This window comes from Aphelocoma coerulescens, chromosome 3, assembly GCF_041296385.1.
Source record: "Aphelocoma coerulescens isolate FSJ_1873_10779 chromosome 3, UR_Acoe_1.0, whole genome shotgun sequence".
In the NCBI taxonomy this organism is placed as follows: Eukaryota; Metazoa; Chordata; class Aves; order Passeriformes; family Corvidae; genus Aphelocoma; species Aphelocoma coerulescens.
The window spans coordinates 8,121,534-8,144,591 of NC_091016.1; the positions used below are offsets into that span (position 1 = coordinate 8,121,534).

Here is a 23,058-nt window from a genome sequence, read left to right on the forward strand (position 1 = left end):
TTCAAACTATGACTATAATATAGCCATATATTGGACTTAGTGTGCAGCAATCCTGTGCAATCCTGGAGTTCTTTGATGTGCAAGCCTTAGGAAAAAGAGATTAACCTCTCTCCCTCATAGACAAAGAGTTCTTATTTTTCATTTTTTTATGGGACCTTATCCAGAAGTCATCAAAGTCTATGGAAACCATCCTATTTACTTCAATGGGAATTGAATGAGGAACATGATTTTTGTGGTGTGCTGTTTAAAAAAAAAAAACACAACAAAAACTTTGCAGTAGAGTCATAATTGCATCCAGATGAGTTTCCCTGAAGTGGTTATGAAGCAGCTGGTGGAAACGCCTTGACATGACCAAATTCAGCATGCCACTTGTTTCTGTGTGTGGGAAAATCTGACACAATCTGGAAGTAATTAGTCTGGAACCAGCGGCACTCCCTGAGCAGTCCTTTTAAAATGAGTTGCAAATAAAAAGGCTAGAAAATTGCTAATAATAGGTATATTATCCTGTGTGTTGTGGAAGGTGTTTTTATCAGTAACATGACTTCCAGTTTTTTTGATGTGTTTTTGACCTGCATCACACTGTATGTGCAGCACACTGTAAAAATGATTGTCTTCCTATAGTTGGATTTTTTTCTGTTCTTTTGTACATTACACAGTCTTCTGGGCCAAAACGTCTTTTTTCATTAACATCTGGGACACTACATTGGAATTTCTAAGCAATACTAGTTTGGTGATGTAGGCACAGGAGCCTTTGCTGTGGACAATTTTCTGTACTCTGGCTGGTTTAAGAATAAAACCAAGAAGAAACACAGTTAAACAGGGAGATGGAGGCAAGTGCACACATAATGTTCAACAGTGGGTTTATTCCTTGTGGTGCTGCTCCATAGTGACTCATTCCCAAGCGCAGCCATCTCAGCGCAGAGCATCATCCTGCCTCTGATGGTGTTCAGTAGCAGCTGTTTAAAGGAAGACAATAAAAAAAGACAAAAAGCTAGTAAGAGCTCACCAAAATTATGTTCCCATCTTAAATATGGGCTGTAAAAGTATCTCCCCAATTTAAGGGGAATTACTTGTGCTGTTTCAAGTAAGGGAAAAATGAAGGCATTGTGGCCCTATATCTTTTCTTCTGTGAGGTCAGTGCTGAATTGCTGAGCTATTACTGCTTGACTGGAGACCCTGAAAAAATAGGATGGGGCAAAATAGAGAAGAAACTAAAACATTTAAAGATCTGATTTTTTTGAGAGGCAGCATGTACAAGGATGGAAGCATTATTTGGTATGTTTTTTAAAGCAGCAATAGTACATAGGACATGTATTTCTTAATGTGAAATGGGAAGAGGGAACAAAAGAAGGATTTCAGAAAAATGTACTGATTGAAAACCAGCAAGACATAATATACTCTCTAGCTTCTGAAACAGAGAAATAAAATTAAGTTTTTCAATTCTGTTATGACTAGCCGAGCTGTAATGTAATATAGTAAATCTCTCAGTGTTATGTAATAAAATTAGTCAAAAGATGACAAAAGCATAAACCATGCATTAATGAAAAAGCCTTGCAGGACTTGTATTTAAATTGGATTGTGCCTGTTTGATTTATGCTGGTGTGTAAGTACACTTGGCTCAAGTGTTTGTGGAAGCACGGACAGTAACCTCTTTTTCTGTGTTTGCTGTTCCTTTTCATTGTTTTGGTTTGGTTTTTCTTAACATTTAGAAGTACATTGCTAAATATTACAACAGCACTGTCAATTACAGGGTAGTGGGAATAGATAAGTCTGTTGCATAGTCTGAGAATATAATTAGGAAGAAGCAAAAAGCCCTATTTTACTGCAGCATGGTAAATGGTAGAATTGCTAGATTGTCTTGAGCTCACTCGGCTCAGCTTAGATGCACATAAAACCCCTCAGCAGCAAACTTTTCACTCAAACAGTATCAATGCATTTTAAGAGGAAGCATTCCCCTGGTTTCATTTAGATTGCAGGCCAGCTCTGCATGTGTTGATAGTTCAGAAAACAAAATATATTCAAATACCTGTTTTTTCCAACAAGATTTCTGATGGTACCTCTGAAAATGCTGTGGGTTTAATGACGGTAGCGACTCTTTGTTCATACATAACATGCATAAGCCTGCAAGCTGTGCAGACCCTGTTAGCAGCTTTTAAAACAGCCCCCCGAATCAGTTATAGAGATGAATATCTAATTTATAGCTGTGAAAAATGAGAGGAAACAGAGGTGGCTTATCAAGTTCCAAATCAATTCCTTTCCTTGTGTCTGAGCCTTATTTCTGCTCCCTGCTCCCGTCTGCTGATAGAAACACCCCTTGATGCTTCATCAGTATATTGTTTTCAGCTGCAGCATGCAAACACTGTCAGTGTTTTACTGTCCCAAGACACTGGAGCTTAGCTCTTCCCTATTTCCGTTCAGCTTGACAGATGTGTTTGAAACCTCTTTCCTGAACAAAAAAATGCACAAATATGGGAAGCTGCTCTCTAACACAAGTTGGAAAGAAAGTAGCATTATACTTTGGGAAATATTAAAGAAATACATTAAAATAGAGCTTTTCTTTGTAAAAATTAAGTCAATTTAAATGAGGCAAAGAAAAGGATTGAATATAAGCAAACATGATGCTAACTGCTCTGGAATGAAATAGCATGGACTGGGGGCTCAGATGTGTTTCTGCTTTCAGAATCCTGTTTGCTTCCAGCACTACTCCTGGATTGATTCCTGCCTTGCACTCCAGCCAGGCCAGGAGGCTCCATGCTGTAGTAGCAGAGTGATTAGGACTGAGCCCTTTTCCCTGGTGGTGTGAGATGTCTGTCATCACATTGTCTGTTGTGGAAAGCACATCTGTCCTGTCCCTGGGGCTGCATCTTCTGTGGAGCAAACCCCTGACTCACTGTCGGGTGCCTCAGGCCTGCAGGAGGTGGGGATCCTGTGTCCCAGCATGCCGGTCAGCATGGTGTGATGTGCCAGTTGGCGTGGCTGGTGTGCCAGTCGGTGTGGCGTAGCGGAGTGAGCCGGTCAGCATGGCTGGTGTGCCAGTTGGTGTGGCGTGCTGGTCAGTGTGCCTTGGCACAGCCTGTCCTCGTGTCACCTGCCACCTGCACAAGGTGTTACCTGAGTGGGAGCAGGTGGGAGGCAGCGTCTGTCTGCCAAGGCTTTCTTGAGTTCTGCAGGGATGAGGTAACATTGCAGGATTTAATGGGATCCGTGTGACTCAGGTTGCTGATACCAATACACTGATTTATGTGCTGATGGATCTGACAAGCGCCCAGTCTCCTTTGAGCCCTCCACCCTGGCCTGCGTTACGGAGATGCAACGAGGTAACGCTCATCCTGTTGTGGTTTCAGTCCACCCACACACACCATATGCATAATTTTTCCATAAAGGATGACTGTTGGGGTATACATTATCTCAATTTAAGATAGTTGCACGTACTCTTACTCTTCACATACAGCTGTTTAGCTATATAATTTATCTAACTAAAACCAGTGTTGATCAGCCAAGCAAAGCTAATTGTTGCATTGACGGAACACATTGTGTGATGCTTATTTAACACGGGTCCTGATATTTGCTATCTTACTTTTCTGTTTCTCAGTTCTACTGGATATCTTGTGTTTGTTAACAAAAATGCTCTCATGGGAATTTTTAATAGGTATGATGATATTGTTTGCATTCCACGTTACAGATAAATGGTCGGCTTTTCAGAAGTGCTCATTGTTGGGTGACTCTCATCTCATTTAAGTTGGTGGTAAATCCTTCATTAGTATCAGAACTAGTAGAGTAAAGGGAGCACACGAGCAGTTTTGGAAATGATGTGCTAAGAAGGTGTCTGCTTGCAGGACTGACAGGATAACAAGCTCATTGCTTCTGTTACAATGCTAGAATTTGGCTATTTGCATAATATAGAGCAATAACACTAATTTACAATTGACGAATAAGCCTTTCAGATAGGTATTTCAGACACCACTGAAGTTTGTGGATTCTTCTCAAATAAATTGAAGGTTTTGAGCACATTTTGTTTATATTGGGAAGCAGAAATTTTATTCGGATGCCCAAGCCTGAAAACAGAATGTAATTTGGCATTCGTGTGTAAATGGTTCCTGAGCAAGGGCAGTGGGGGAATACTGATACAATTTGGTGTTTAGTTGTGCATGTAATAGATACTAACTTGGTCATTCTGTGCTTGCATTGTGAGAGGAAAGATGTGTGCCAATGTCTTCACAAACAATTTGATGGGTGTTAACGTCTGAAAAAGGTCTTAATGCCTCTACTGCCTTTGGGCAGCAGGTTCCTTACCGGGCCCAGACAGTTTTGTCTCCTGAAATAGACACCGTTTGCACAAGCCTGAACTTCTGAACTTTGGGGTAAAACAGTAGGTTCAAGTGGGGATATGGAGTAGGTGGTTCGGGAAGGCTGTACCTTCCTAGAGCCTCAGCCAATGGAGAAAGGAAGAGGGCAACATGCAGCCAGGAGTTTAGGATAAACGGGAGGCTGTGCCCTCCGAAACCGAGGGAGAGAAAAGCCCGCGGCCGTGTGTCCAGTGGACTCTGCCTTTATTCGAATAAAGTTGAAGGACTCCTCTGTCTCCTTTTTGGACATAAACCTCTGGCTTTTGTGGATTTTCCTGACAACTGGGGGCTCGGTCCAGGATCCTTCCACCGTTTTGGGTCCGCCGTGCGGCAAGAGGAGCCGAAGGTGCGCCTAACCCAGTTTCGGTGAGGAGCTCCCTTCAGCGCTGGCCAGCATTGGGCGATTGATTGGGTACCCGAGACTGTCCAGGAGAGAGACGAGAGGCGGACCAGGGGGGTCCGTGAAGAGGTCTGCAGGGAGAGGCAAAGCAGGGGGGGTCTGTGAAGAGTCCATAGGAAAGGACCACTGGACATGGATGCCCAGAGGGAGCAGTAAGGGAAAGTCGACAAGGGTCTCGGCAAATCTCACCGGTGAGTACAATTTCGGGGAGTAAAACATGACAGGACGCCCAGGGTGGGCAGCAAAGGAAAATCAAAAAAGGGTCTCGACTATAGAGATGACGATCCCAGAATACCTCCGGAGGGTCCTTTAGGAGAACGTTAAGATGGTTTGCACATTCTCCCAGAAGTAGTTAAGGACATGGATTCCCAGAGTGGGCATTATGGTGTATGCCCAGAGGGGCCAGTATGGGGAACGTGGACGCCCAGAGGGGGCAATAAGAGGTGCCGAGAAAGGGTTTTGGCAACCCATGTGCAGAGAGGGCAATATGGTACTGGTTTGGGAAATGATTGGTCGAAGGGGAGTGTGGAGAAACATGGTTAAGGCAGCGGGTAGCTATGTGATAAGGAAAGACTGGAAAGTTCTCTGCCTTATCTTCAAAATCTGCAGCCTAATACAGGGCCAGCTGCAAGTCTTTAGTATTCCCGGCTTCCAGGATAGGGAAAACAGAGAGCTACACCCCTCCCCGGGTCATTATGGAGCCATGGTGGAGGATATAGGGCTCCTCTATAGCGAGGAATGCCGAGGCTGGGTGCGAGAGTGCGGGATCGGCAGCACGGGCAGGGGATCTGTGGGGAGGTGTGGGACCGAGCCGAGGCTGTGGGGCGGCCGGGGCTCAGCGCCGGGCGGTGCCCGACGCCGGCACCCCCGCGGGCGGGGGCTGCAGTGGCTGCCCGGCTCCATGAGGCTGCCGGCCGCCCCGGCCGCTTGCCTGTCCCTTCAGCACCGTCGGCTGTGCCCGCCCGCCGAGCTGCGCCGGCACCTGGTGCTTTACGGGGCTTGTGGTGCTGGGAGAGCGGCCCGGCGGCCCAGACGGGCGTGCTGCGGGGGTGTCTGGACACTGCGGCAGGACGGGGAGTGGCTTTGGTGTGCAGTGTGAGGTACAGCGGCCGGCTTTGGTATACGCTATGAGAGACTACGTGTCACCAAGGCCTGGCCTGATATACGAAGGGGATTTTGTTTGGGTCACTGGAGAAACGAGTGGTTTTGAGCTGTGGGAGAATGAGCACTCACAGCGGGGCTAGAGGAAGGGCAAAAGAAGTCCCTGGATGAACTGGTTAGAAAGTGTATGTAGGAAGGGGTGAGGAAAAGGCGAAGGCAAAGGTAAGGGTGATGGCAGAGTTTTTACAGCGCCAGAGGGATAAACCCCGGGATAGAAGGGACGGGATTGTGGCCACAAGGACGTGGCAGAGGCAGTCCCTCCTCGGCAGGGGAGAGCCGGCCCAAACCGCGGTTGGGAAGGAATTTGCTGTCGTACCGACGGCACAGCTGAGAGAGTGTTTCGTAGTAGACACGGGAACTTCTCTATCTATGCCAAAGAGGGAAGAATTGTTCAAGTGTTCTTTTCATAAGTGGGAAAGATGATTGGTGAATGTGTGTGTATATGGGGACGCCTGTGAGAGTTTGTTGAATGTGTGAGATAAGTTTGAAAAGCACGAGTTTCTGATTACTCCTAGTTGTGACTGTGGTTTGCTGGGAGGGGATTTGATAGCTGGAGTTGGGAATGTGAGTTGGTGGTGTGGGGAGTAATGGGGATGCTAGCACTGTTGCAAATGCTGGAGTGAACCCCAGAGGTGTGGGCAGTCCCAGAGGAATATGGAAAACTGGATATGGAGCCTCTCCACATTACTCTGAGGCGACTTGGACAACTGGTGTCTAAAAAGCAATACCCTCCTTCAAGGGAAGGAAGGAAGGGGTTGCAAGCCTGTTGTTGAGCTAAAGGTGGGTCTTTTAAAACCATGTATGTCCCCCTATAACACTCTTATCCTGCCAGTTATGGTGCAGGACCTGAGAATAGTAGGTGAAGCTATTAAATCCAGGCACTGCACGCTACTGGACCATTAGACCATCTTGAACCAGATTCCCTCCTCACATTGCTACTATTCAGTACTTGATTTAAAGGATGCTTTCTGGGGATGCCCTAACACAGAGAATAGTAAACAGTATTTTGCCTTTGAGTGGGAACAAGAGGAAAAAGGGAAAATGATAAAGCAACAATTGACATGGACAGTCCTTGTGCAGGGGTATACAGAAGCACCAGTCCTATTCAGGCAAGCCCTACAAAAAATACTAAAGGAGTTTATTCCACCCCCAGGAATTAGGTTATTGTAGTATGTGGATGACTTGCTCCTATCAGGAGAAAAAGAGGAAGTGGTAAAAGATGCCACTGTGAAATTGCTTAATTTTCTAGCTAAAAGAGGCTTAGAGTATCTGAAAAGAAAGCACAAATGGTGGAGAAAAAGATTAAATATTTGGGACATATTTTAACTGAAAGGTTGGGGTGTATTGACTCAGAGAGGGTGCAGGGAATTTTAGATGAACTGTTAGCTAGAACTAAAAAGGCATTTTTTTGGATTAATGGGGTATTGCAGGACCTGGATTGAAGACTTTTCTGTTCTGGCCAGACCATTGTATGGCTTTTTAACCCAGGATAGTCCCAATGTTGTTACATAGACACCAGAAGGAAAGCAGAACTTAAGAAATTAAAAGAAAGGTTTATTAATGCCCCAGCTTTAGCTCTCCCGGCCCGGAAAAAGAATTGGAATTGTATGTGGACTGGTTCCAAAGACTGATTTCTCCTGTGTGAATCATTCATTAATGTGGAAATACTCTTTGAAAATACTGCTTTTCTGGTGATCCCATGCCCAAACTCAGGAATGGTGAAGGAATTTGCTGAGCAGAGAAAATGCATAGGCTATTTATACTAACTGTAGGTTATACTGAAGGTACCTAGAATTGTAATGCACAGTGTGGTCCTCTGGTATAGGGCTGTGCCAAAGGAATTCTGGTGCTAAAATGTTCGCAAAGCGAGGGGATGGCCCCATTTTTTGCTCTAATGATAACTGAGGCTCTGTTGTTTGCACAGTTGTGCAGCCACGGCTTTGATGATAACTGATGGCAGGATTGTTAAAGTCCAGCACCAAGTTCTAGCTGGATGACCAGCACTGGGCTGTTAAGGTGTGAAATGGAACAGGAGGATTTAGAATCGAGAACTCAGCCTCCTGTTTAACTGGCCCTGAAGAAGGAGTCTTAAAGGAGGCTCGTGACTGTATCCAGGTAACAGATCTCCAGACTCGAACTAGGAAAGATTTACAGGATCCCTTTGTCAAATGGGGAAAAGGTGTTTATTAATGGATCTTCAAGGATAGTAGGAGTTATTGGATATGCTACAGTAAAGGGAAGGGAATTGCAAGAAGGGGGGACTACATGGTCAGCACAAAGCACAGAATTGTATGCCTTAATAAAGGCCTGCAAAGTGTGTCAAGGAAAGGTAGTGAATATTTACAGATTCAGAGTATGCATGTGGAATGGTACATGCGTTTGGAAAATGGGAGAGAGGTTTGTTAACTTGCAGGGAAAAACGTTCGCTCATGAGAGCGTGCTTGTTAAAGGTGGTAAATTTACCAAAACAGGTAGAAATAAGACCTGTTAAGGGACATCAGGCAGGGTACTCAGAAGAGACAATAGGTGGTCAACTGGCCAATGGAGTGGTTCAGAAAGCAGCACTTCTGCCAGAGGTCTCTGAGATCCTCCTTTTGCTCCCTGTGGCTCAGCTGCTGCCAGGTGGAGGGGGGAAGTGGTGATGGTGCTGTCTTTTCCACCAGAGGACTGGGATATAATTAAAGGTGGTAGGGCCGAAGAAGGAGGGGAGAATTGAGTTACAAAGGACAATAAACAGTGGATGCCAGGAGCTTTGAGCCTGCAAACGTTAAAACAACTCCGGGGGGGTGGGGGGGGGTGGGGGGGGAAGAGTTATTGTGCCTCTCGAAGGTTGGCAAAAACCTTCAGATGTACTGCCTTGGGTCTTTTTGTTTAGAAAAACAAGCTATTAAGAGGTGCCTGGCTAAAGTTAATAGTCAGACTACAAAAGAGATTTCAAGTCGGGGAAGTGGCCTCGGGCTATAAAGTGTATTTTGCTGAGATGCCCTGGGCAAGAAGGCTTAGATATCCTCTGGTAGTGGTATGCCGGCTGGCAGGGTGGCCAGCGGAGTTTCTAATCGCTTTAGCAACTATTTGATCAGTTAACAAATAATTTCTGAATAAAGGATTGTGAAGGCAGTGGACTTGGATGGGGTAACTCATTTTACAGGGGGATCCTTCAAGGATTCAGTGGGACCTCCATACCTCTTGCCACCCTGAGAATTCAGTCAAGTAAAATGGAACAAAGAAACACCTTTTGACAGAAACTATGCCATGGGTACGGCTTTGCCATTAGCTTTGGCGAGAATAAGAGCCAAACCCGAGGGAATATTCAATTATTCCCCTTTAAATTATTTGGGATTCTTACACTGATAATTTTCAATGTGGTGGGGAGGTGAAGATGTATATTTAAACCAGTCTGTGGCCAGGATACTGTGTATTGTGTAATCTTTTTGACAAGAAGCCCAGTTAGCACAGATGCTGCCTTTGGACTTTGCTGTTCATCACATGCAACCAGGACTGCAGAGACAGCAGCCAGGACAGCTGAACACAGGTGGACCCATCACACTTGGCTCAAGGCCTCTAAAGCCCTGGAGATTTGGATTTCTTAGCTGGAAGAAAAGGATGGGAGACCTTGGCTAGCAGTAGCCACGGATCATCTACAAGGATTAATGGGCTAATATAAACTATCATTGTCTACTTTATTCTCTGTATTTATTCTCTGCCTCTCTGTATTTACTTGCCACACCTGGTGCAGGGATCAGACGTGGAAAAGTCAGGAGGGGATGTTTCAGATATTCTAGGTTGTTAAAAAAGAAAGGGTCAAGTTAGTAATAACTAGGATTTATAAAGACAAATTGAGATAAGGAGAGGAGGGATTGAGAGGAAAGATGTGTGCTAATGGCTTAACAAACAATTTGATGGGTGTTAATGTCTTTGAAAGAGGTCTTAGTGCCTCTACTGCCTTTGGGCAGCAGGTTCCTTACTGGGCCCAGACAGTTTTGTCTCCTGAAATAGACACCGTTTGCACAAGCCTCAACTTCTGAACTTTGGGGTAAAACAGTAGGTTCAAGGATGGATATGGGGTAGGTGGTTCGGGAAGGCTGTACCTTCCTAGAGCCTCAGCCAGTGGAGAAAGGAAGAGGGCAACATGCAGCCAGGAGTTTAGGATAAACGGGAGGCTGTGCCCTCCAAAACCGAGAGAGAAAAGCCCGCAGCCGTGTGTCCAGTGGACTCTGCCTTTATTCGAATAAAGTTGAAGGACTCCTCTGTCTCCTTTTTGGACATAAACCTCTGGCTTTTGTGGATTTTCCTGACAGTTGTAAACTTGCTGGTTTTGTTAATTGGTTGGCTATAAAGAGAAAAGGCTGCAGTTCAGAGGGACTCAAGATCAACTTTTTTAGTTTTTTAATCAATATTTAAGGATAGTGCTAGTACCGAAGAAGGCCTGCTTGCTTTAGAGCTGTAATAAACTGTGGTCGGTTTGAAAAAGCCTCCTGTTTAGTTGTGCACATACTGCAGCTGAAAGATGTTGCTGGAGTTTTTCCCCTGTTTGCTGTGCTGGTCTTTTGGTTTAAGGTGTGATAAAGCACAGGGTGGGGCCTGGGCAGTGGTTGGTGGTGGTGCTCCTGGGCTGCGAGAACGTGTCTCCCAGCCACGGGATTGTGGTGTTCCCTGATGCCAGGGAAGCTGTGTGAAGATGAATGTAGGAGTAGTGGCAGATGTGCTGACTGAAGAGCTGCATCAGGAGATGCAGAGCTGAAAGAGAGATAGACGGTAGAGTCACGTATGATGTCTGTGATAAACACGATAAAAACTTGCTGAGGAGCAGCTTGGATTACAAAGAACTTTCTGCCTCTTTCATGTCCCATGATAATTAAACGGTCCATTTTTATTCAACTTCTTTCGAATGGGGTTCTAATTAAGCAATAACTAATGAAATATGAGATGAAGCATCAGCAGATTTCTGGTGGTCAGAGACGTGCCCAGGGCAAAGTTCAGAACAGTTTTGTAAAACTTTTTGAAACAAAGCAAAAATATTTATTACTGAAACAGGAGACAGATTTTGTGAGTGTAAATGCAGATTGAATTAATTTTCTTAGTGTTACGCTGAACTGAAAAACATAAAATTCGATATGTATTCCTTTTAATGTGGTTGGTATATCATCACCACAAATTTAAAAAAAATGTGTCTGTAACCAGATAAGAAGATGCTATCAGGCACTTCTAATTTTAATTAAGATTCAACCTATTAGGGGAATATATATTTAAAGAATTAATTAAAATGCTGTTTCACTATATAAGAGATACTAGTATAGGAAATTAGCTAATAGCAGTATCATAGAGGATCTGTGCTTTGCAAGCTATTTTGTGATGCTAAGAAAGCATCTTCATGAAGATGAGAGGGACATGTTGGGGGAACCAGGAGATGATGACAATGACCTTTCTGAGTTAGTTTGAATAAAAGTGGTCTCTGGGCTTTCTGCATCTATGCATGTCAAAGAGTGTTATTTCGATTTTTGTTTTTCTTTGGGGTGGGTGGCTGGCACAAATGCTCAAAATACTTGAGATAATTGGACATAATTTGATTGCATCATGATAATCCTGTCTCCTGCAAGAAGGGCTTTTGAGGTGGTTAAGATACCTTTAAAGACTGGAGTCTTTCAATGCTGTCATTCTTGATAACCTTTTTATCGCTGCAAGTTTGTGCGAAGGTACTGCTGGAGTTCCTCAAAGATCAAATCGTGCTTTATTTAATATTTTCATTAGCAGCTTTACAGGAGAATTAAAAGCGTGCTAAATAAATTTGCCAACTCCAAAGATGAGAGACATCAGCAAGGCGAGGGAGGACTGGATTATTATGTGAGAACTGCTTTCCTCTTCCTTTAATTGGTTTCAGGAGAATGTCATGTGCTTAAGGATGGATGATATTAATTTCTTCTATAAGCTCTACATCACCATTTGGGAGCAGCAAAGAATGAAGGTGTCCTATCTGTACTTAGGAAGATGAGTTTAGACAGCCACAGGTCAAGGAAGGGTAATTAGGATAATGGTGGAAGGATCAGCCAGCATTTTACCAGTAGCCTGGAAGAGCTTGGCTTCAGCCTAGAAAAACATACGCTGAGAGGAACTAGGATTGTTTGCCGGAAGTATATGGCAGAAAAAAACCCCAGGCAAACCACAGTTATTTAAGCTAAAGGATGGTTTTAGAAGGTGGCATGGGGCAGGAATATGGACTCCACTTCATCTGGCAGGCAGGTGATTTCTCACCGTATTTGGTGCTTCCATGGGCATGGTGCCTTGAGCGTTTGCTAGTTTTGGCAACCCCAGGGTCAAGTGTTGGAAGTGTCTCCCCCCAGAACACATTTATGGGGAGCTTGCTTTAAATTATTTCTTTGAAAAGAGAGAACAAAGCTTCTAGGGAGAAGTACTTAAAAAGGGAACTTAATGCATAGGCAGCCCTGTCTTCTTTAAGGATTTACTGCTGCTCTTGGTGGGTGTGTGGATGCGCCAGACGTCTTCCAACACCTCTGAGTAGGTGCCAGTCTGTCAGATTAGCTCATCTAAAATAAACCTTTCTCCCACTCCCTGCCTGCTATCAGCCCTTTGAGAGAGAATTGCCTTTTAAAATGTACTGGGGTGTTCACTGGGCTTTTATTCTGTGGTTTTAAGCTAGTTTTGAAATTAGCAGAGAGGAGGTGAAAAATGTTGGACACTTTTAACACTGTCATTTAATGATCTCATCCTTTGAGCCTGTTTGTGGGGAGATGGCTTATCTTGAGCTGTTCTCTCCTTTTCTTGCCTGTTTTCCAGGAGAATGTCTCCTATTGTGTTAAGCCAATAACCCTTTTTAATAGGTCAGTGTAGAGTATTAATGAGCTTTTACACTGTGGTTATAAATGTCACACATGTTTCTAAGAGTAGGAGTGGGCAATAGAAAATATTGCCTGGATTTGTTCTCTTATTTTCAACAGTGTGAAACAGTTGATCTTCTGATTAAAAAAAAGGGCTTTTAATCAGAGACTTTTAGCTTTTGCTATTTAAAATGCAATCCCAAGGACCAAGCATTGTGGTGCTTGCCTTCATAAGCACCTGCTTTAGGAAAGGTAAAAAAATATGAATTTGCTGTGAAATAGGTGTATCTGTAAGGAGAGAATTTTGCAGGACAAACCTGCAAGTAAAAGTTAGGAGTTTTTATTTGTCTTGTGAACCCACAGTATGATCGCTTGGCTGTGATGAACCTCTGCTTGCAGCACAGCAGTTTTGTCCCCTCCTCAAAAGGCAGCAGAATTAGTGCTGACAGAGGTTTAAGTGTGGCAGGCTTGGCTTATACCAGGAGTGGCCGGTATGATTGACTTGGTGTAATGTGTCCAAGTCTCCATATGGGTGGCAGGTCTAAGAAAACATATTGCACAGCCCAGAAAACAGCATAGTGGGAAAGGGACGCCATGGTTCATAGAAGGGAGTGGGTGGCAGCTCTCCAAGGCTCCCACTCTTGCCTCCTTGCCAGTCTGAATTGCAGAGCTCCCCTGTAATGTCATCCTTCAGAGTTTCTACTGTTTAATTTCCTCCAGCAGCAACCATTCCAGCACAGCGTTGCTGCTGGCAAGGCGAGGTAGCCCTGGTGCTGTCACTTCCATTTTGTTTTCGGCCACAGTTACCTTTGTAAACAAAGGGCTGAACATCTGCAGTTTTGCTTTATCAAATGGTCCTATAATGCTGCAGACAAAGAAAAGGGAAGCTGAGGGCGTTTGAAAGTAGCTTAATAAATTAGTATTAGTATTGTAATTTGCTCACTCTTTACTTTTGGCTGCTTAGCAAAAATTACTTGGAAGACCTATTAATTTTATCATAAGAATGATGATGCTGTATACAGAAAAATATCTGGCCATATGCTTATATCTTTATTTTAAAGGACAAAGATTAATGAAATGTAATTTCCAGGGAAAATAATTTATTATTATACATTATGCTTTCAAAGAAAATGGAGAGTAGATGGATTTAAAGCACTAATGTTCCCATTTGCACTATGGCTGTGTATATAATACATGCTTTTGATAGATCAGGGTAAGTGTCATGTAAAGAGTATTCTTGAATGGCAGAGTAAATATCACAAATTCTGTATTAAACAGACAATCTGATGTGGACTTGCATGGATTTCAGTATTGTATAGCTGACTTCATATCTGGTTAGTATATTTTACATTCCTCTGGCATATTGTGCTGAATTCTTCCATTGCTGCTACAGCTGAGCCAAAAAGCTGATTAGAAGAACATTTAAAAATCATTAGTAAAGGAAGAATATTACAAAAAAGGCCTTATAAAGCACATTTCTTAAAAAGACTGTTCTGGACACAGAATATGTTCAATTTTTTAAAATAAAGTTGGAACATGGAAGTTGATCACTATGGTTGGAGGAGTGGGCCAAAGTGGTGTTTGTTTTCCTTTTCCTGCTAGTTTTCTTCTAATATGAAATAGCTGCAGTTATCACTGTTGCCTCTTCCTATATAGGAAGTACTGGTTTTTTTTCTAGGCAGGTACAATGATTACTCCTGCAAAATTGTTGATGTAACAACAAATACCCCCAGCACTTTGCAGTGTTCAAGGAACCTGCATCATCAGCATTTAATCATATTCCACAAGTATTAAGTAATGAGTGGTTTTTTTACCATTAGAGAAATAGTCAGATCTGGGTCAGCTCCCAGAAGAATAAGAGTGTAAAGGTCTTGCACAACTTCCTAGTTGCCCACATATGAATTGGCCGCTTCCCTGTTGTGCTTTAGTGGTTCAGGGAAACACTGGCAGTTTTTCATGGGCTCTCTGAGTCCTGTGCTGAGGTTGCTCATCTGTGGGCTCACAGTGCTGCTGTCCTCCTTTGAAAGAGAGAGATGCTTCAGGCTGGCATGTGGTATCTTGCGATTGATGACAGGGCTGCTTTTAGATGTCTGTCCTGCACCTGAACAGGTGACCCCCCCCCCCGCCCCCCCCCCCATAAATTTCTTCTGTTTACTCATATCAGGTCACTGGGATGCATAATGCCCTAAAGTAACCCTGGTGCTCCTGTTAATTTTTCTGTTAATGGACCCAAAAGAAAAAAATAAATCAGGTCTTGCAGAAGGCAGGTTTTCTATCTTGGAAGTGTTTGAAAATGGCTGTGGGAGCTCAGGACCACTCCTTGCCTCCCTGGTCTTGTTGCCATTGAGCCTGTACAGCATTCTTTTAATAAAGCGCTAACCTGCTCAGCCAAGTGGTAAATGTCATAGAGATAGCTTCATGTTTGTTTGGGTTTTTTTTTCTGTGTGAGGTGAAGTAAACGTCAGTAAATCCCTCATCTGATCATGGAGAATAAATTTGTTGTTGCTTTTGGGCATACTTATTCCATATCCTCTTACTTACTTGTTTTCAGGACATAAGTGACACTCATTTGCACTTGTACAGTTCCTCTATCTTGATTACTGAGCAGGCTGGATGATGTGGAGATTAGCAATGACATTTTGAAAGACCAAACCCCTGCCAGTGTCTTTAAAATTCGCTACTTTTCCTTCGTTGCATGATCAAGCCCTGGGGGGAGATGTCAGAGGCAGCTTCCTACAAATGTGAAAGCACTAGAAAACATGATCCCTAGCTTGTTTGACAGATGAAAGTTTATCCCAATGTTTGTTTTTTGCAAAGGAAGCAGCATTGACTGTTGATGAGACCTAGCACAGGTAACAGCACCTGCTGGAGCTCCTTCTCAGCAGGGAAAAAAATTTTTCCCCCTCCACAGCAGCATTTTAGCTGGTTGTGAGATGTGAACAGATGCCTTGGCAGGTCTCCAACACCCATTGACACCTAGCATGGTTTATTTCCCTATCCTCAGGAATTCTGCTTCATTCCCAGGAAGGCTCAAGTATGTTCTAGATGGATTCATCAGCTGATGGTGGTGCACCCAAGCATACCCACACATGAGCTGCTTCTGATTTAAGACATTTTCCTATTTAATATTCTTAAGCACCAGTTTGTGGCAGCACTGTAGAGATTTCCATGAATGACTGTGGGAGACTTCATTCGTCACTCACAGATTGACTTGAAAACCTTAGAAGAAGGTCAGTGGTGTGGAGATTTGACCTAATAACTTCCTAGAGCTACTGAGCAAAACAGATTAAGAAACTTTTTGAAGAGCTAGATTTATTTTCTTTTCCTGAAGTATTGCCACAGAAATCTTCGCATCAGTCAATTGCTGCAAAAATTTTGCATAATCCAAACCAGGCTTTTGTTAATACTTCACCAGTGTCCTTTCAACCCGCTGAATGCGTTTTAATTGATTTGGCGGGATTATACTGAAGGATAAAGTTAGTCTTTATTAGCACAAAGGAGAACAGTAGGTAATTTTAAATTTTTTAAAAATTTTATTTAAATAAACCAGCAGTATATAATGTAGCAGTGAGTGCTTTCAGTAGTGTTAGGTATTCTGTGGAGGAAAACTAAAATACCTGTCAGAAATATGCTGATGATGGCAGCCTGCCTGGAGCTGAATGCATTGTAATAAAACCTCCCGGACTGGAATCGGTGCTGTTCATGCTCCTTGCCTCCTGAGCTGTTTTTGCAGTGTGTAAACCCACAGCCAGCAGCTGTCAGGCCGGGCAGGAGGCACCGCTGGGCTGCGGGGCTCCTGTCCTTTGCAGGAGGTGTCAGTCGGGCCATGGCAACAGGGGCAGGAGCCTGGAGGACCTCAAAGAGTGGGATTAGAGGAGCTTACATCCTTTGACTGTGTGCCGGATCACTGGATTGAAATCACTTCGATAGGTGCTTTTTGAGGATTTTGCAGGGTTGGTTGTTTTTTGATTTGTTTGGGGGTTTATTTGAAGTTCCTGAGACTGGGTTGCTTTGCTCTCTAGTTTTGCAGCAACACCAGCATTGAGTTTAAAATGGATATTAAGACAATCCAGCTTATACTGACTGTACCAGCAGGGTGCTTCTTCATGGGACATAGGATATCACCTTCAAATCCATATCAAAGACAGACATTCTCTCCCCCTCCCTTCCCAAAGTGGTGTGGTTGCTTTGGGAACAAGATGTGTTTCTTGCATGAGCAGCTCCATAGGCCTTTTGTCAAAACAACTGAGTTTGTGAAAGTTTGGTTTTTTATTTTTTTCCTTTCGGTAAAACAAAGAAAATCTCCCTGCAGCGTACAATAGCACCCTTTTCCCCCTAATTAGCATCTTAGTCTAATGTCTCTGTCCTTTCCCTCTCCCATCCCTAAGACCCTAAAATAATTTTGACAGACCACTTTTTGCACTGTTAGTATGTAATTGTTGGGGTCCCTCCCCCCGCCATGTGGCCCTGGGAGAGGGGCCCTGAGGGGAGACACGGGGTTTCCCTGCCCCTGGTCAGCCTCATTCCCCAGTGGTTGTTTTGTGTTCCCCTGCGCGGGCAAAGGACCCTCTGGTCCCATGACTGTAACAGTTCCTCAGCAGAACCCTGGCCATGAAGCTGGAGAAATAAACATCTCTGAAACATCTACCAAGAATCTGTCCATATATATTTCCTTTCCACGGGCCTCATTGTCTGATACGCGTGTTGCAGTATCCCCACTGTAACGTGTAATGACTAAAATGATGTAAGTGTTAAATAAATCAGTTGATAACACAGGGAAAATGGGAAGGTGTTGATGAACTGTACTGCACCAGCTGCCATTTACTTCTGTGCAGAACATGTATTGAGAAACACTGGGGAGGGCCTTAATAAACATGTGCTCATCATAGCATTGGGTATGAGTTCATATAAACAAAACCTTTAAAATATTACAGGTAAAGCTGGGCATTACATCAAATCTTCCATGCTTGAAAGATATGCTATTTGTTTTCGTGGTTTTGTTGTTGTTGTTGTTGTTGTTGTTGTTTTTTGTTTTTTTTTTTTTTAAAGAATAGTGTAGGATAGTAATAGATTTCAGAGTTTGGGTCAAAATGTTTTGGGCAAAACACAGAAATTTAGGACAATTATTTTTTTTTTGGACAAAACCAGTCCCTATTAGTTTTGTTCAGGGGTATTTTGCTCTTTTTAATGCCTCTGTCTGTACCCAGGGAACGCTGTGATCAGTGCAGCTCTGTCCCTAGGGCAGCAGATCATGAAAGACCTGAGCATTTCCTGAGACAGATAAGTTATGACAAACCAAGCAGTTATTCTTTTTTTCAGCATAATTCAATTCTCAGTAGTAGAAATGTGATTTTGTGGTGTTGCACTTCTCCTCCACAATTCTCTTTAACTGATCTTGTTTATTTGGACTTCTTAAATTCGTATATGGAACAGGGGAAAGCAACAGTAGCAAGAGGAACTTCTTAGGAATATATTATTATCTTGTTCCCCCCACCCTTATCATAATGTATTTGTAAGTTCAGGGAATAGTGGAGATTTCCAGGGAAAATATTTTGTGATGTGCCTACGCTGGATAGAAGTGCAAACTCTGTAAAGAGGGTTCAGCACAAATCCACTATGTATCAACAAGTGCCATTAGCAATGAGGAGGTTTTTACATGCATAGCAGTCCTGTTCACCAAACAAACTCTCTCAATGAGCTTTATTTAATTAACAAAGGAAAACAGAAAAAAAGAAAAAAGAAGAATAGAAAGAAGAGCTTAGAGATGGTGGTTGTCCTGCTGGTGCTCAACCTTTTTGACCCTTCAAGGTACTTACAAATTTTCCTGTAGTCCAAAACACCAAGGTGCATAACTGGGAGATGTGAGGGTCTGTCTGAGACAGCCATGGTTGAGCTGGTGAGGCCCTACGTGCAGTTCCATCCCTGCCTTTCTTCCCTTATCCAAGGAAATTGCACTAGGTCAGCAGTTTAGTTCCCCCAGTGATATTCTCCTGACTGCTTACTTCATTTGGCTGCAAAGTGCTGAATTTCAGCAACCAGAAAAACTCCCAAGACCTGGAAGTACTGTGGTGTTTTTTCTTAATTTTTATTTTAGTATGCTGTATGTCATTTCTGTATCAGGGAGAAATGAAATGGTTTTTAGTGGATGAAGTAGGTTACATGCCATTAAGGAGTTCTTAAGGTAAAATAATTGCTTTAAAGACATTAGGCAGAGGTTCTGTCTTATCAGCTAATGCTCTAAAATTGTATTTACTCACTGGGTTAGCACTTCCCTGTATATGGCTTTCCTTCTGTTAATGAGCTCATGTTCCTCATGGGCAGTAATTTATTCCATCAGGCTTTGGAAATAAGTGTCTTAGTGTTTCTTGAGGAGATTATTGAGACCAGGTAAACAAACAAAATACCACAGATTCTGTACCTATCCACACTTTTACATTGTTGCTCAAACTGTGTAGAAAATGAAAATAGTTTGAGTTTCTAAATTATTTTCTATTAGAGGAGTGCAATGCAAATAACTTGCTTCCATTAAATGTAGCTTTAACGGGGTGAGCATATTATACACACAATGAGGAAGTGTGTAAGGTTTATGCAGGCTTGTTTGGGATGTAATTCTGGAATAAGGGTTAAAACATCATTTCTTAAATCCTCTGCTTTGTCAGCAGCATTCCTTGGTAGAAGACTTTACCTTTCTAAAACTGTTACTTCTGTACTTCCTTGTTGAATCCATGGAAAAACAATGCTTAAGGAAGCCAAATTAACTCCACTTTACACACACAAACCAGTAGCTGAAGATGATGTGTAAGGTAAGGAGGCTTTCTCTTACGCCTGTTCAAGCTGCTGATGCTTGGTCTAGTCATTTAGGAAATTCTGTTAATACAGCAGGCTCAGAGGTGAACAAAGGCTTTGATTTGCTGTGGCCTCCTGTGTGTAACCTGGCCTGAAAGACTCTGTTTCTAAGCCATGCCTGCATATGTAAATACAGCTCCTCATGTGCATCTCAAAAAGTCCCCAGTTTCGATCTAACAGTAGTGAAAAACGATTTCATTACCCTTTTGCAATCCTTGCAATAAAAGCAAGGCTTCAAGTTAAAACCCTGGAAAGCATTATTGTGAAGTGAGAGGGGAAAGCAGAGATTGTGGGGAGATCTTTTATCCCACCAGCACCTGCCGTGTTTGAGGGCATTAACTTAAAATTATCAACCAGTTGACTTTTGTATCCCATGAAAAAATGGAAAGATCTGCAGTAAAATTATTTATTGTTCTTAATTACAAAAAAAAAAGCACAAGAAAAAAAAATTAAACAAAACCAATCCTCCCCACATCCACAAAAACCATCTGTTTTAATGTGGAAAGCCAGTTTCCTAAGTTGGCATTTATCAGGGACTAAGGCCACTGGAGGAAAGTGGTATTACATAAATCGGATGTGCAGTTCTGAGCTAAATAAATTTTTAAATATTTTGCATAAATTAGGGAAATTAAATTATGCATAATGTGCATAATTTCATCCTTTTGTAAATGATGTTCCCACAGTTAGTGATTAAAGAACATGGTGCAGCCCCTCAAGTTCGAACAATTAGACCTTCCACATCTCTGTCTATAGATAGATATTCCTTAAGCTCAGCAAGGGGACGGGAGTGTGCACTAGCACTTGGCTATGATCTGCTCCCTCTTTTTGATGACTTAAGAGGGCTGTTCAGGACAGAGCATCAGCCTGTATGAACACTATCAACCAGCTTGAACAAGTCAGATTATTTAATTAGCCCTATTAAGACCCTTCTATTTTTATAACTTATTTATGAGTGTTCTTGCTAAGCTTAGAAGGTCCAGCTTCAGGTATCAAAAAGATGCTTTCAACTCATGTTGTTAATCTTGAGGGGTTCTATACTGTGACTCCATTACATTTTCATCCCAAGCAAACAAAAAAGGGCTCTGAAAAGAAGTTGGGGAATTCACGTCTGCAGTCCCAACCTGCAGGTTTCAGGCATAGGGCATTTATGATGTCCATGCATGATGGACACTTGCTTGGTTGTCAAAATGTGTATTGTATGCCTTTGCCTTAGACCATCAAAAATCCAGAGAATATTTATTTCTTTTAACAGCCATTTCGAAGTGTCTTGGTTTCTCCCCAGGGGAGAAATGCTCCTCAGCCATTGTTTAAAGATTACCATGCTGTGAGTATTTTACTTGATGTCCAGTGCTGAGAAAACAAGGTGATGCTTGTTTTGAGCATCTGCTTTGCCACTGTTTTACTGAGATCCATGTTCTACTTTTATCTATGTTTTTTGAGAGGAGCAGGAAATTATCTGATGAAATAACTATTAAATCAAGCTTCATGTTTCCAAAAAACAAAACCTTTTAAAGCAATTCTGTCCAGAATTTAATACCTTGTCATGGTTTTACTTTCAGAGTCTTTGAAAGGGCTCTAATTTCATGACAAGGGTGGGACTCTTGTCCACCACCCCAAAGTTGAATTCATTTGCAAAGAAGAAAAAAAAAAAATTCTGATGTCTGAATTCAGTCAATGAGCCTTTTCTTTCTGATGGAACTACTTTGGGCTGGTTTGGAAGATGAAACTCCTAAGGTATGGAGTAACTTTATGCTTTGGAAAAAAAAGAAATCACTGATGGTTAAGGGCTGGCTTGTGGCTTGAAGCTCTGGCTGTTCTGGTATCAGTAAAGAAACAATTAAACAAAGATCAATCCCAAGGTGATGCTGAAACAATATATGGATTTGGAAGTAAGGTTAAGGTGTTTTCAAAGTGGAGGGTACCCATGTGAATTATGGTTCTGCCTGAAACTATCTCAAACAAATGTGATTTGGATAAATCCAGGCAGATAGCATATGCCAGCTCACTTCTGAAGATCTTATCCCACTTCAGCTGCAGGTGAATGTGCAAAATTTCATCCTCTTAGTAGGGAAGTCTATATATGTGTTTTAGTGCATTAGGTCATCAGTAAATTATTTTAATAGCAAATAAGCCTTTATTACTTTTGCTCTTGCTTTATTGCATTTGCTGCTCTACATTCAATATGTACAGCATTGGCACAAGATAGCTTGCATGCTCACTAGTGCATTAGCAGGAGAGATGGAAACTGTGTTCCAAGACGATAATACTTTGAATTTGGTACTGTTAAAGCCAGAAGAAAAAAACAAGACAAAAAACCCCAACAGTTGTTGCACATCAGGCTCTGGTATAAGGCTAGGAAATAACAGCTTATAAATGAAGCAAGTTTCTCACAGAATCATAGAACACGCTGAGTTCAAAGGACCCATCAGGATCATTGAGTCCAGCTCCTGGCCCTAGTGCTGGAAGGTGCCAAGGTGAGACAAAATTAATATGGTTTCCAAAAGTACCAGGCTGTTCTTGGACACAGCTTTCAGGTTAAAACAGAACTGTGAGCAATTCAAGATAGCAATATAAATTAAAAAAGGGACAGTGATAAAGAATGTAAAAGATACTTAGCCTAGTATTAGAATACGGAGGGTACTGATCAAGTGAACTCTGCACATAGGTTTAGGCAACACTGAAATAATCCCACCCCTTGCTCCACAATTAAATATTGAACAGTACACAGAAATAACATGGAATTCAAAAACTGAGATAAATTTAATGTGGGTTAATGTTATTTTGATAAATGTGTTGAGTAAACTGCCTACTGTAGTAATCCTCTTTGCCTGCATATATACCTGTCTAACAGAAGGGATTTATGATGGTGCTGGGGAGCACTGCATGCAGCAACTGCAGCAGGATGATAAGTAGCAGAGTCTTGAAGAGACGGGCCTGACATGGAGAGGAACAGCAATGTGTATAAACAGCCAAAGGAAAAAACCACCCAGTTTAGTTTGAAAGCAATCTTTCACTCGCCATAATAATTTTAACATTATGTGTGTGGAGTAAAAGTTGTAGAACCCGAGGAAGGTCTTGTACACTCCAGTGTACTATTTTTTGCATTGACATCACGTGTGGTAAGAGGACACCAGCTCTCTTGCAAGCCTGACCTGGTTCCCTATGGAGGACAGAGCCTTTTCATTCCTGCTGGTGGAAGGTGAAGTAGGAACAACTGGCTGATTTACTGAAGTTGCTTTGGATTTGCACCCTACTGCCTCACAGACAAGAATGTCACATGAAAAGTCATTTTACTTAAGACTGTCATACAACTGTATCTTCAAATGCCAACTTTTCTATATCCTTACGACCTTGCATGGCATCCCTGGAGATGGTACATACCATTACCAGGTACTTCTGGCTCTGGTTGTCTCAGATTGGCAAAGTACTCACTGAGTGTTGTTTTACCTTTTTCACAACATAAATTTGGAGA

At 42.5% G+C, this 23,058-nt stretch overlaps 1 protein-coding gene across 5 annotated transcripts in view; it reads left to right on the forward strand.

Annotated features, from left to right (window-relative positions):
* The window catches only part of MACROD2 (mono-ADP ribosylhydrolase 2), an 893,560-nt gene that overhangs the window by 80,845 nt on the left and 789,657 nt on the right, over nt 1-23,058 (forward strand). The gene's annotated exons all lie outside the window — the stretch shown is intronic.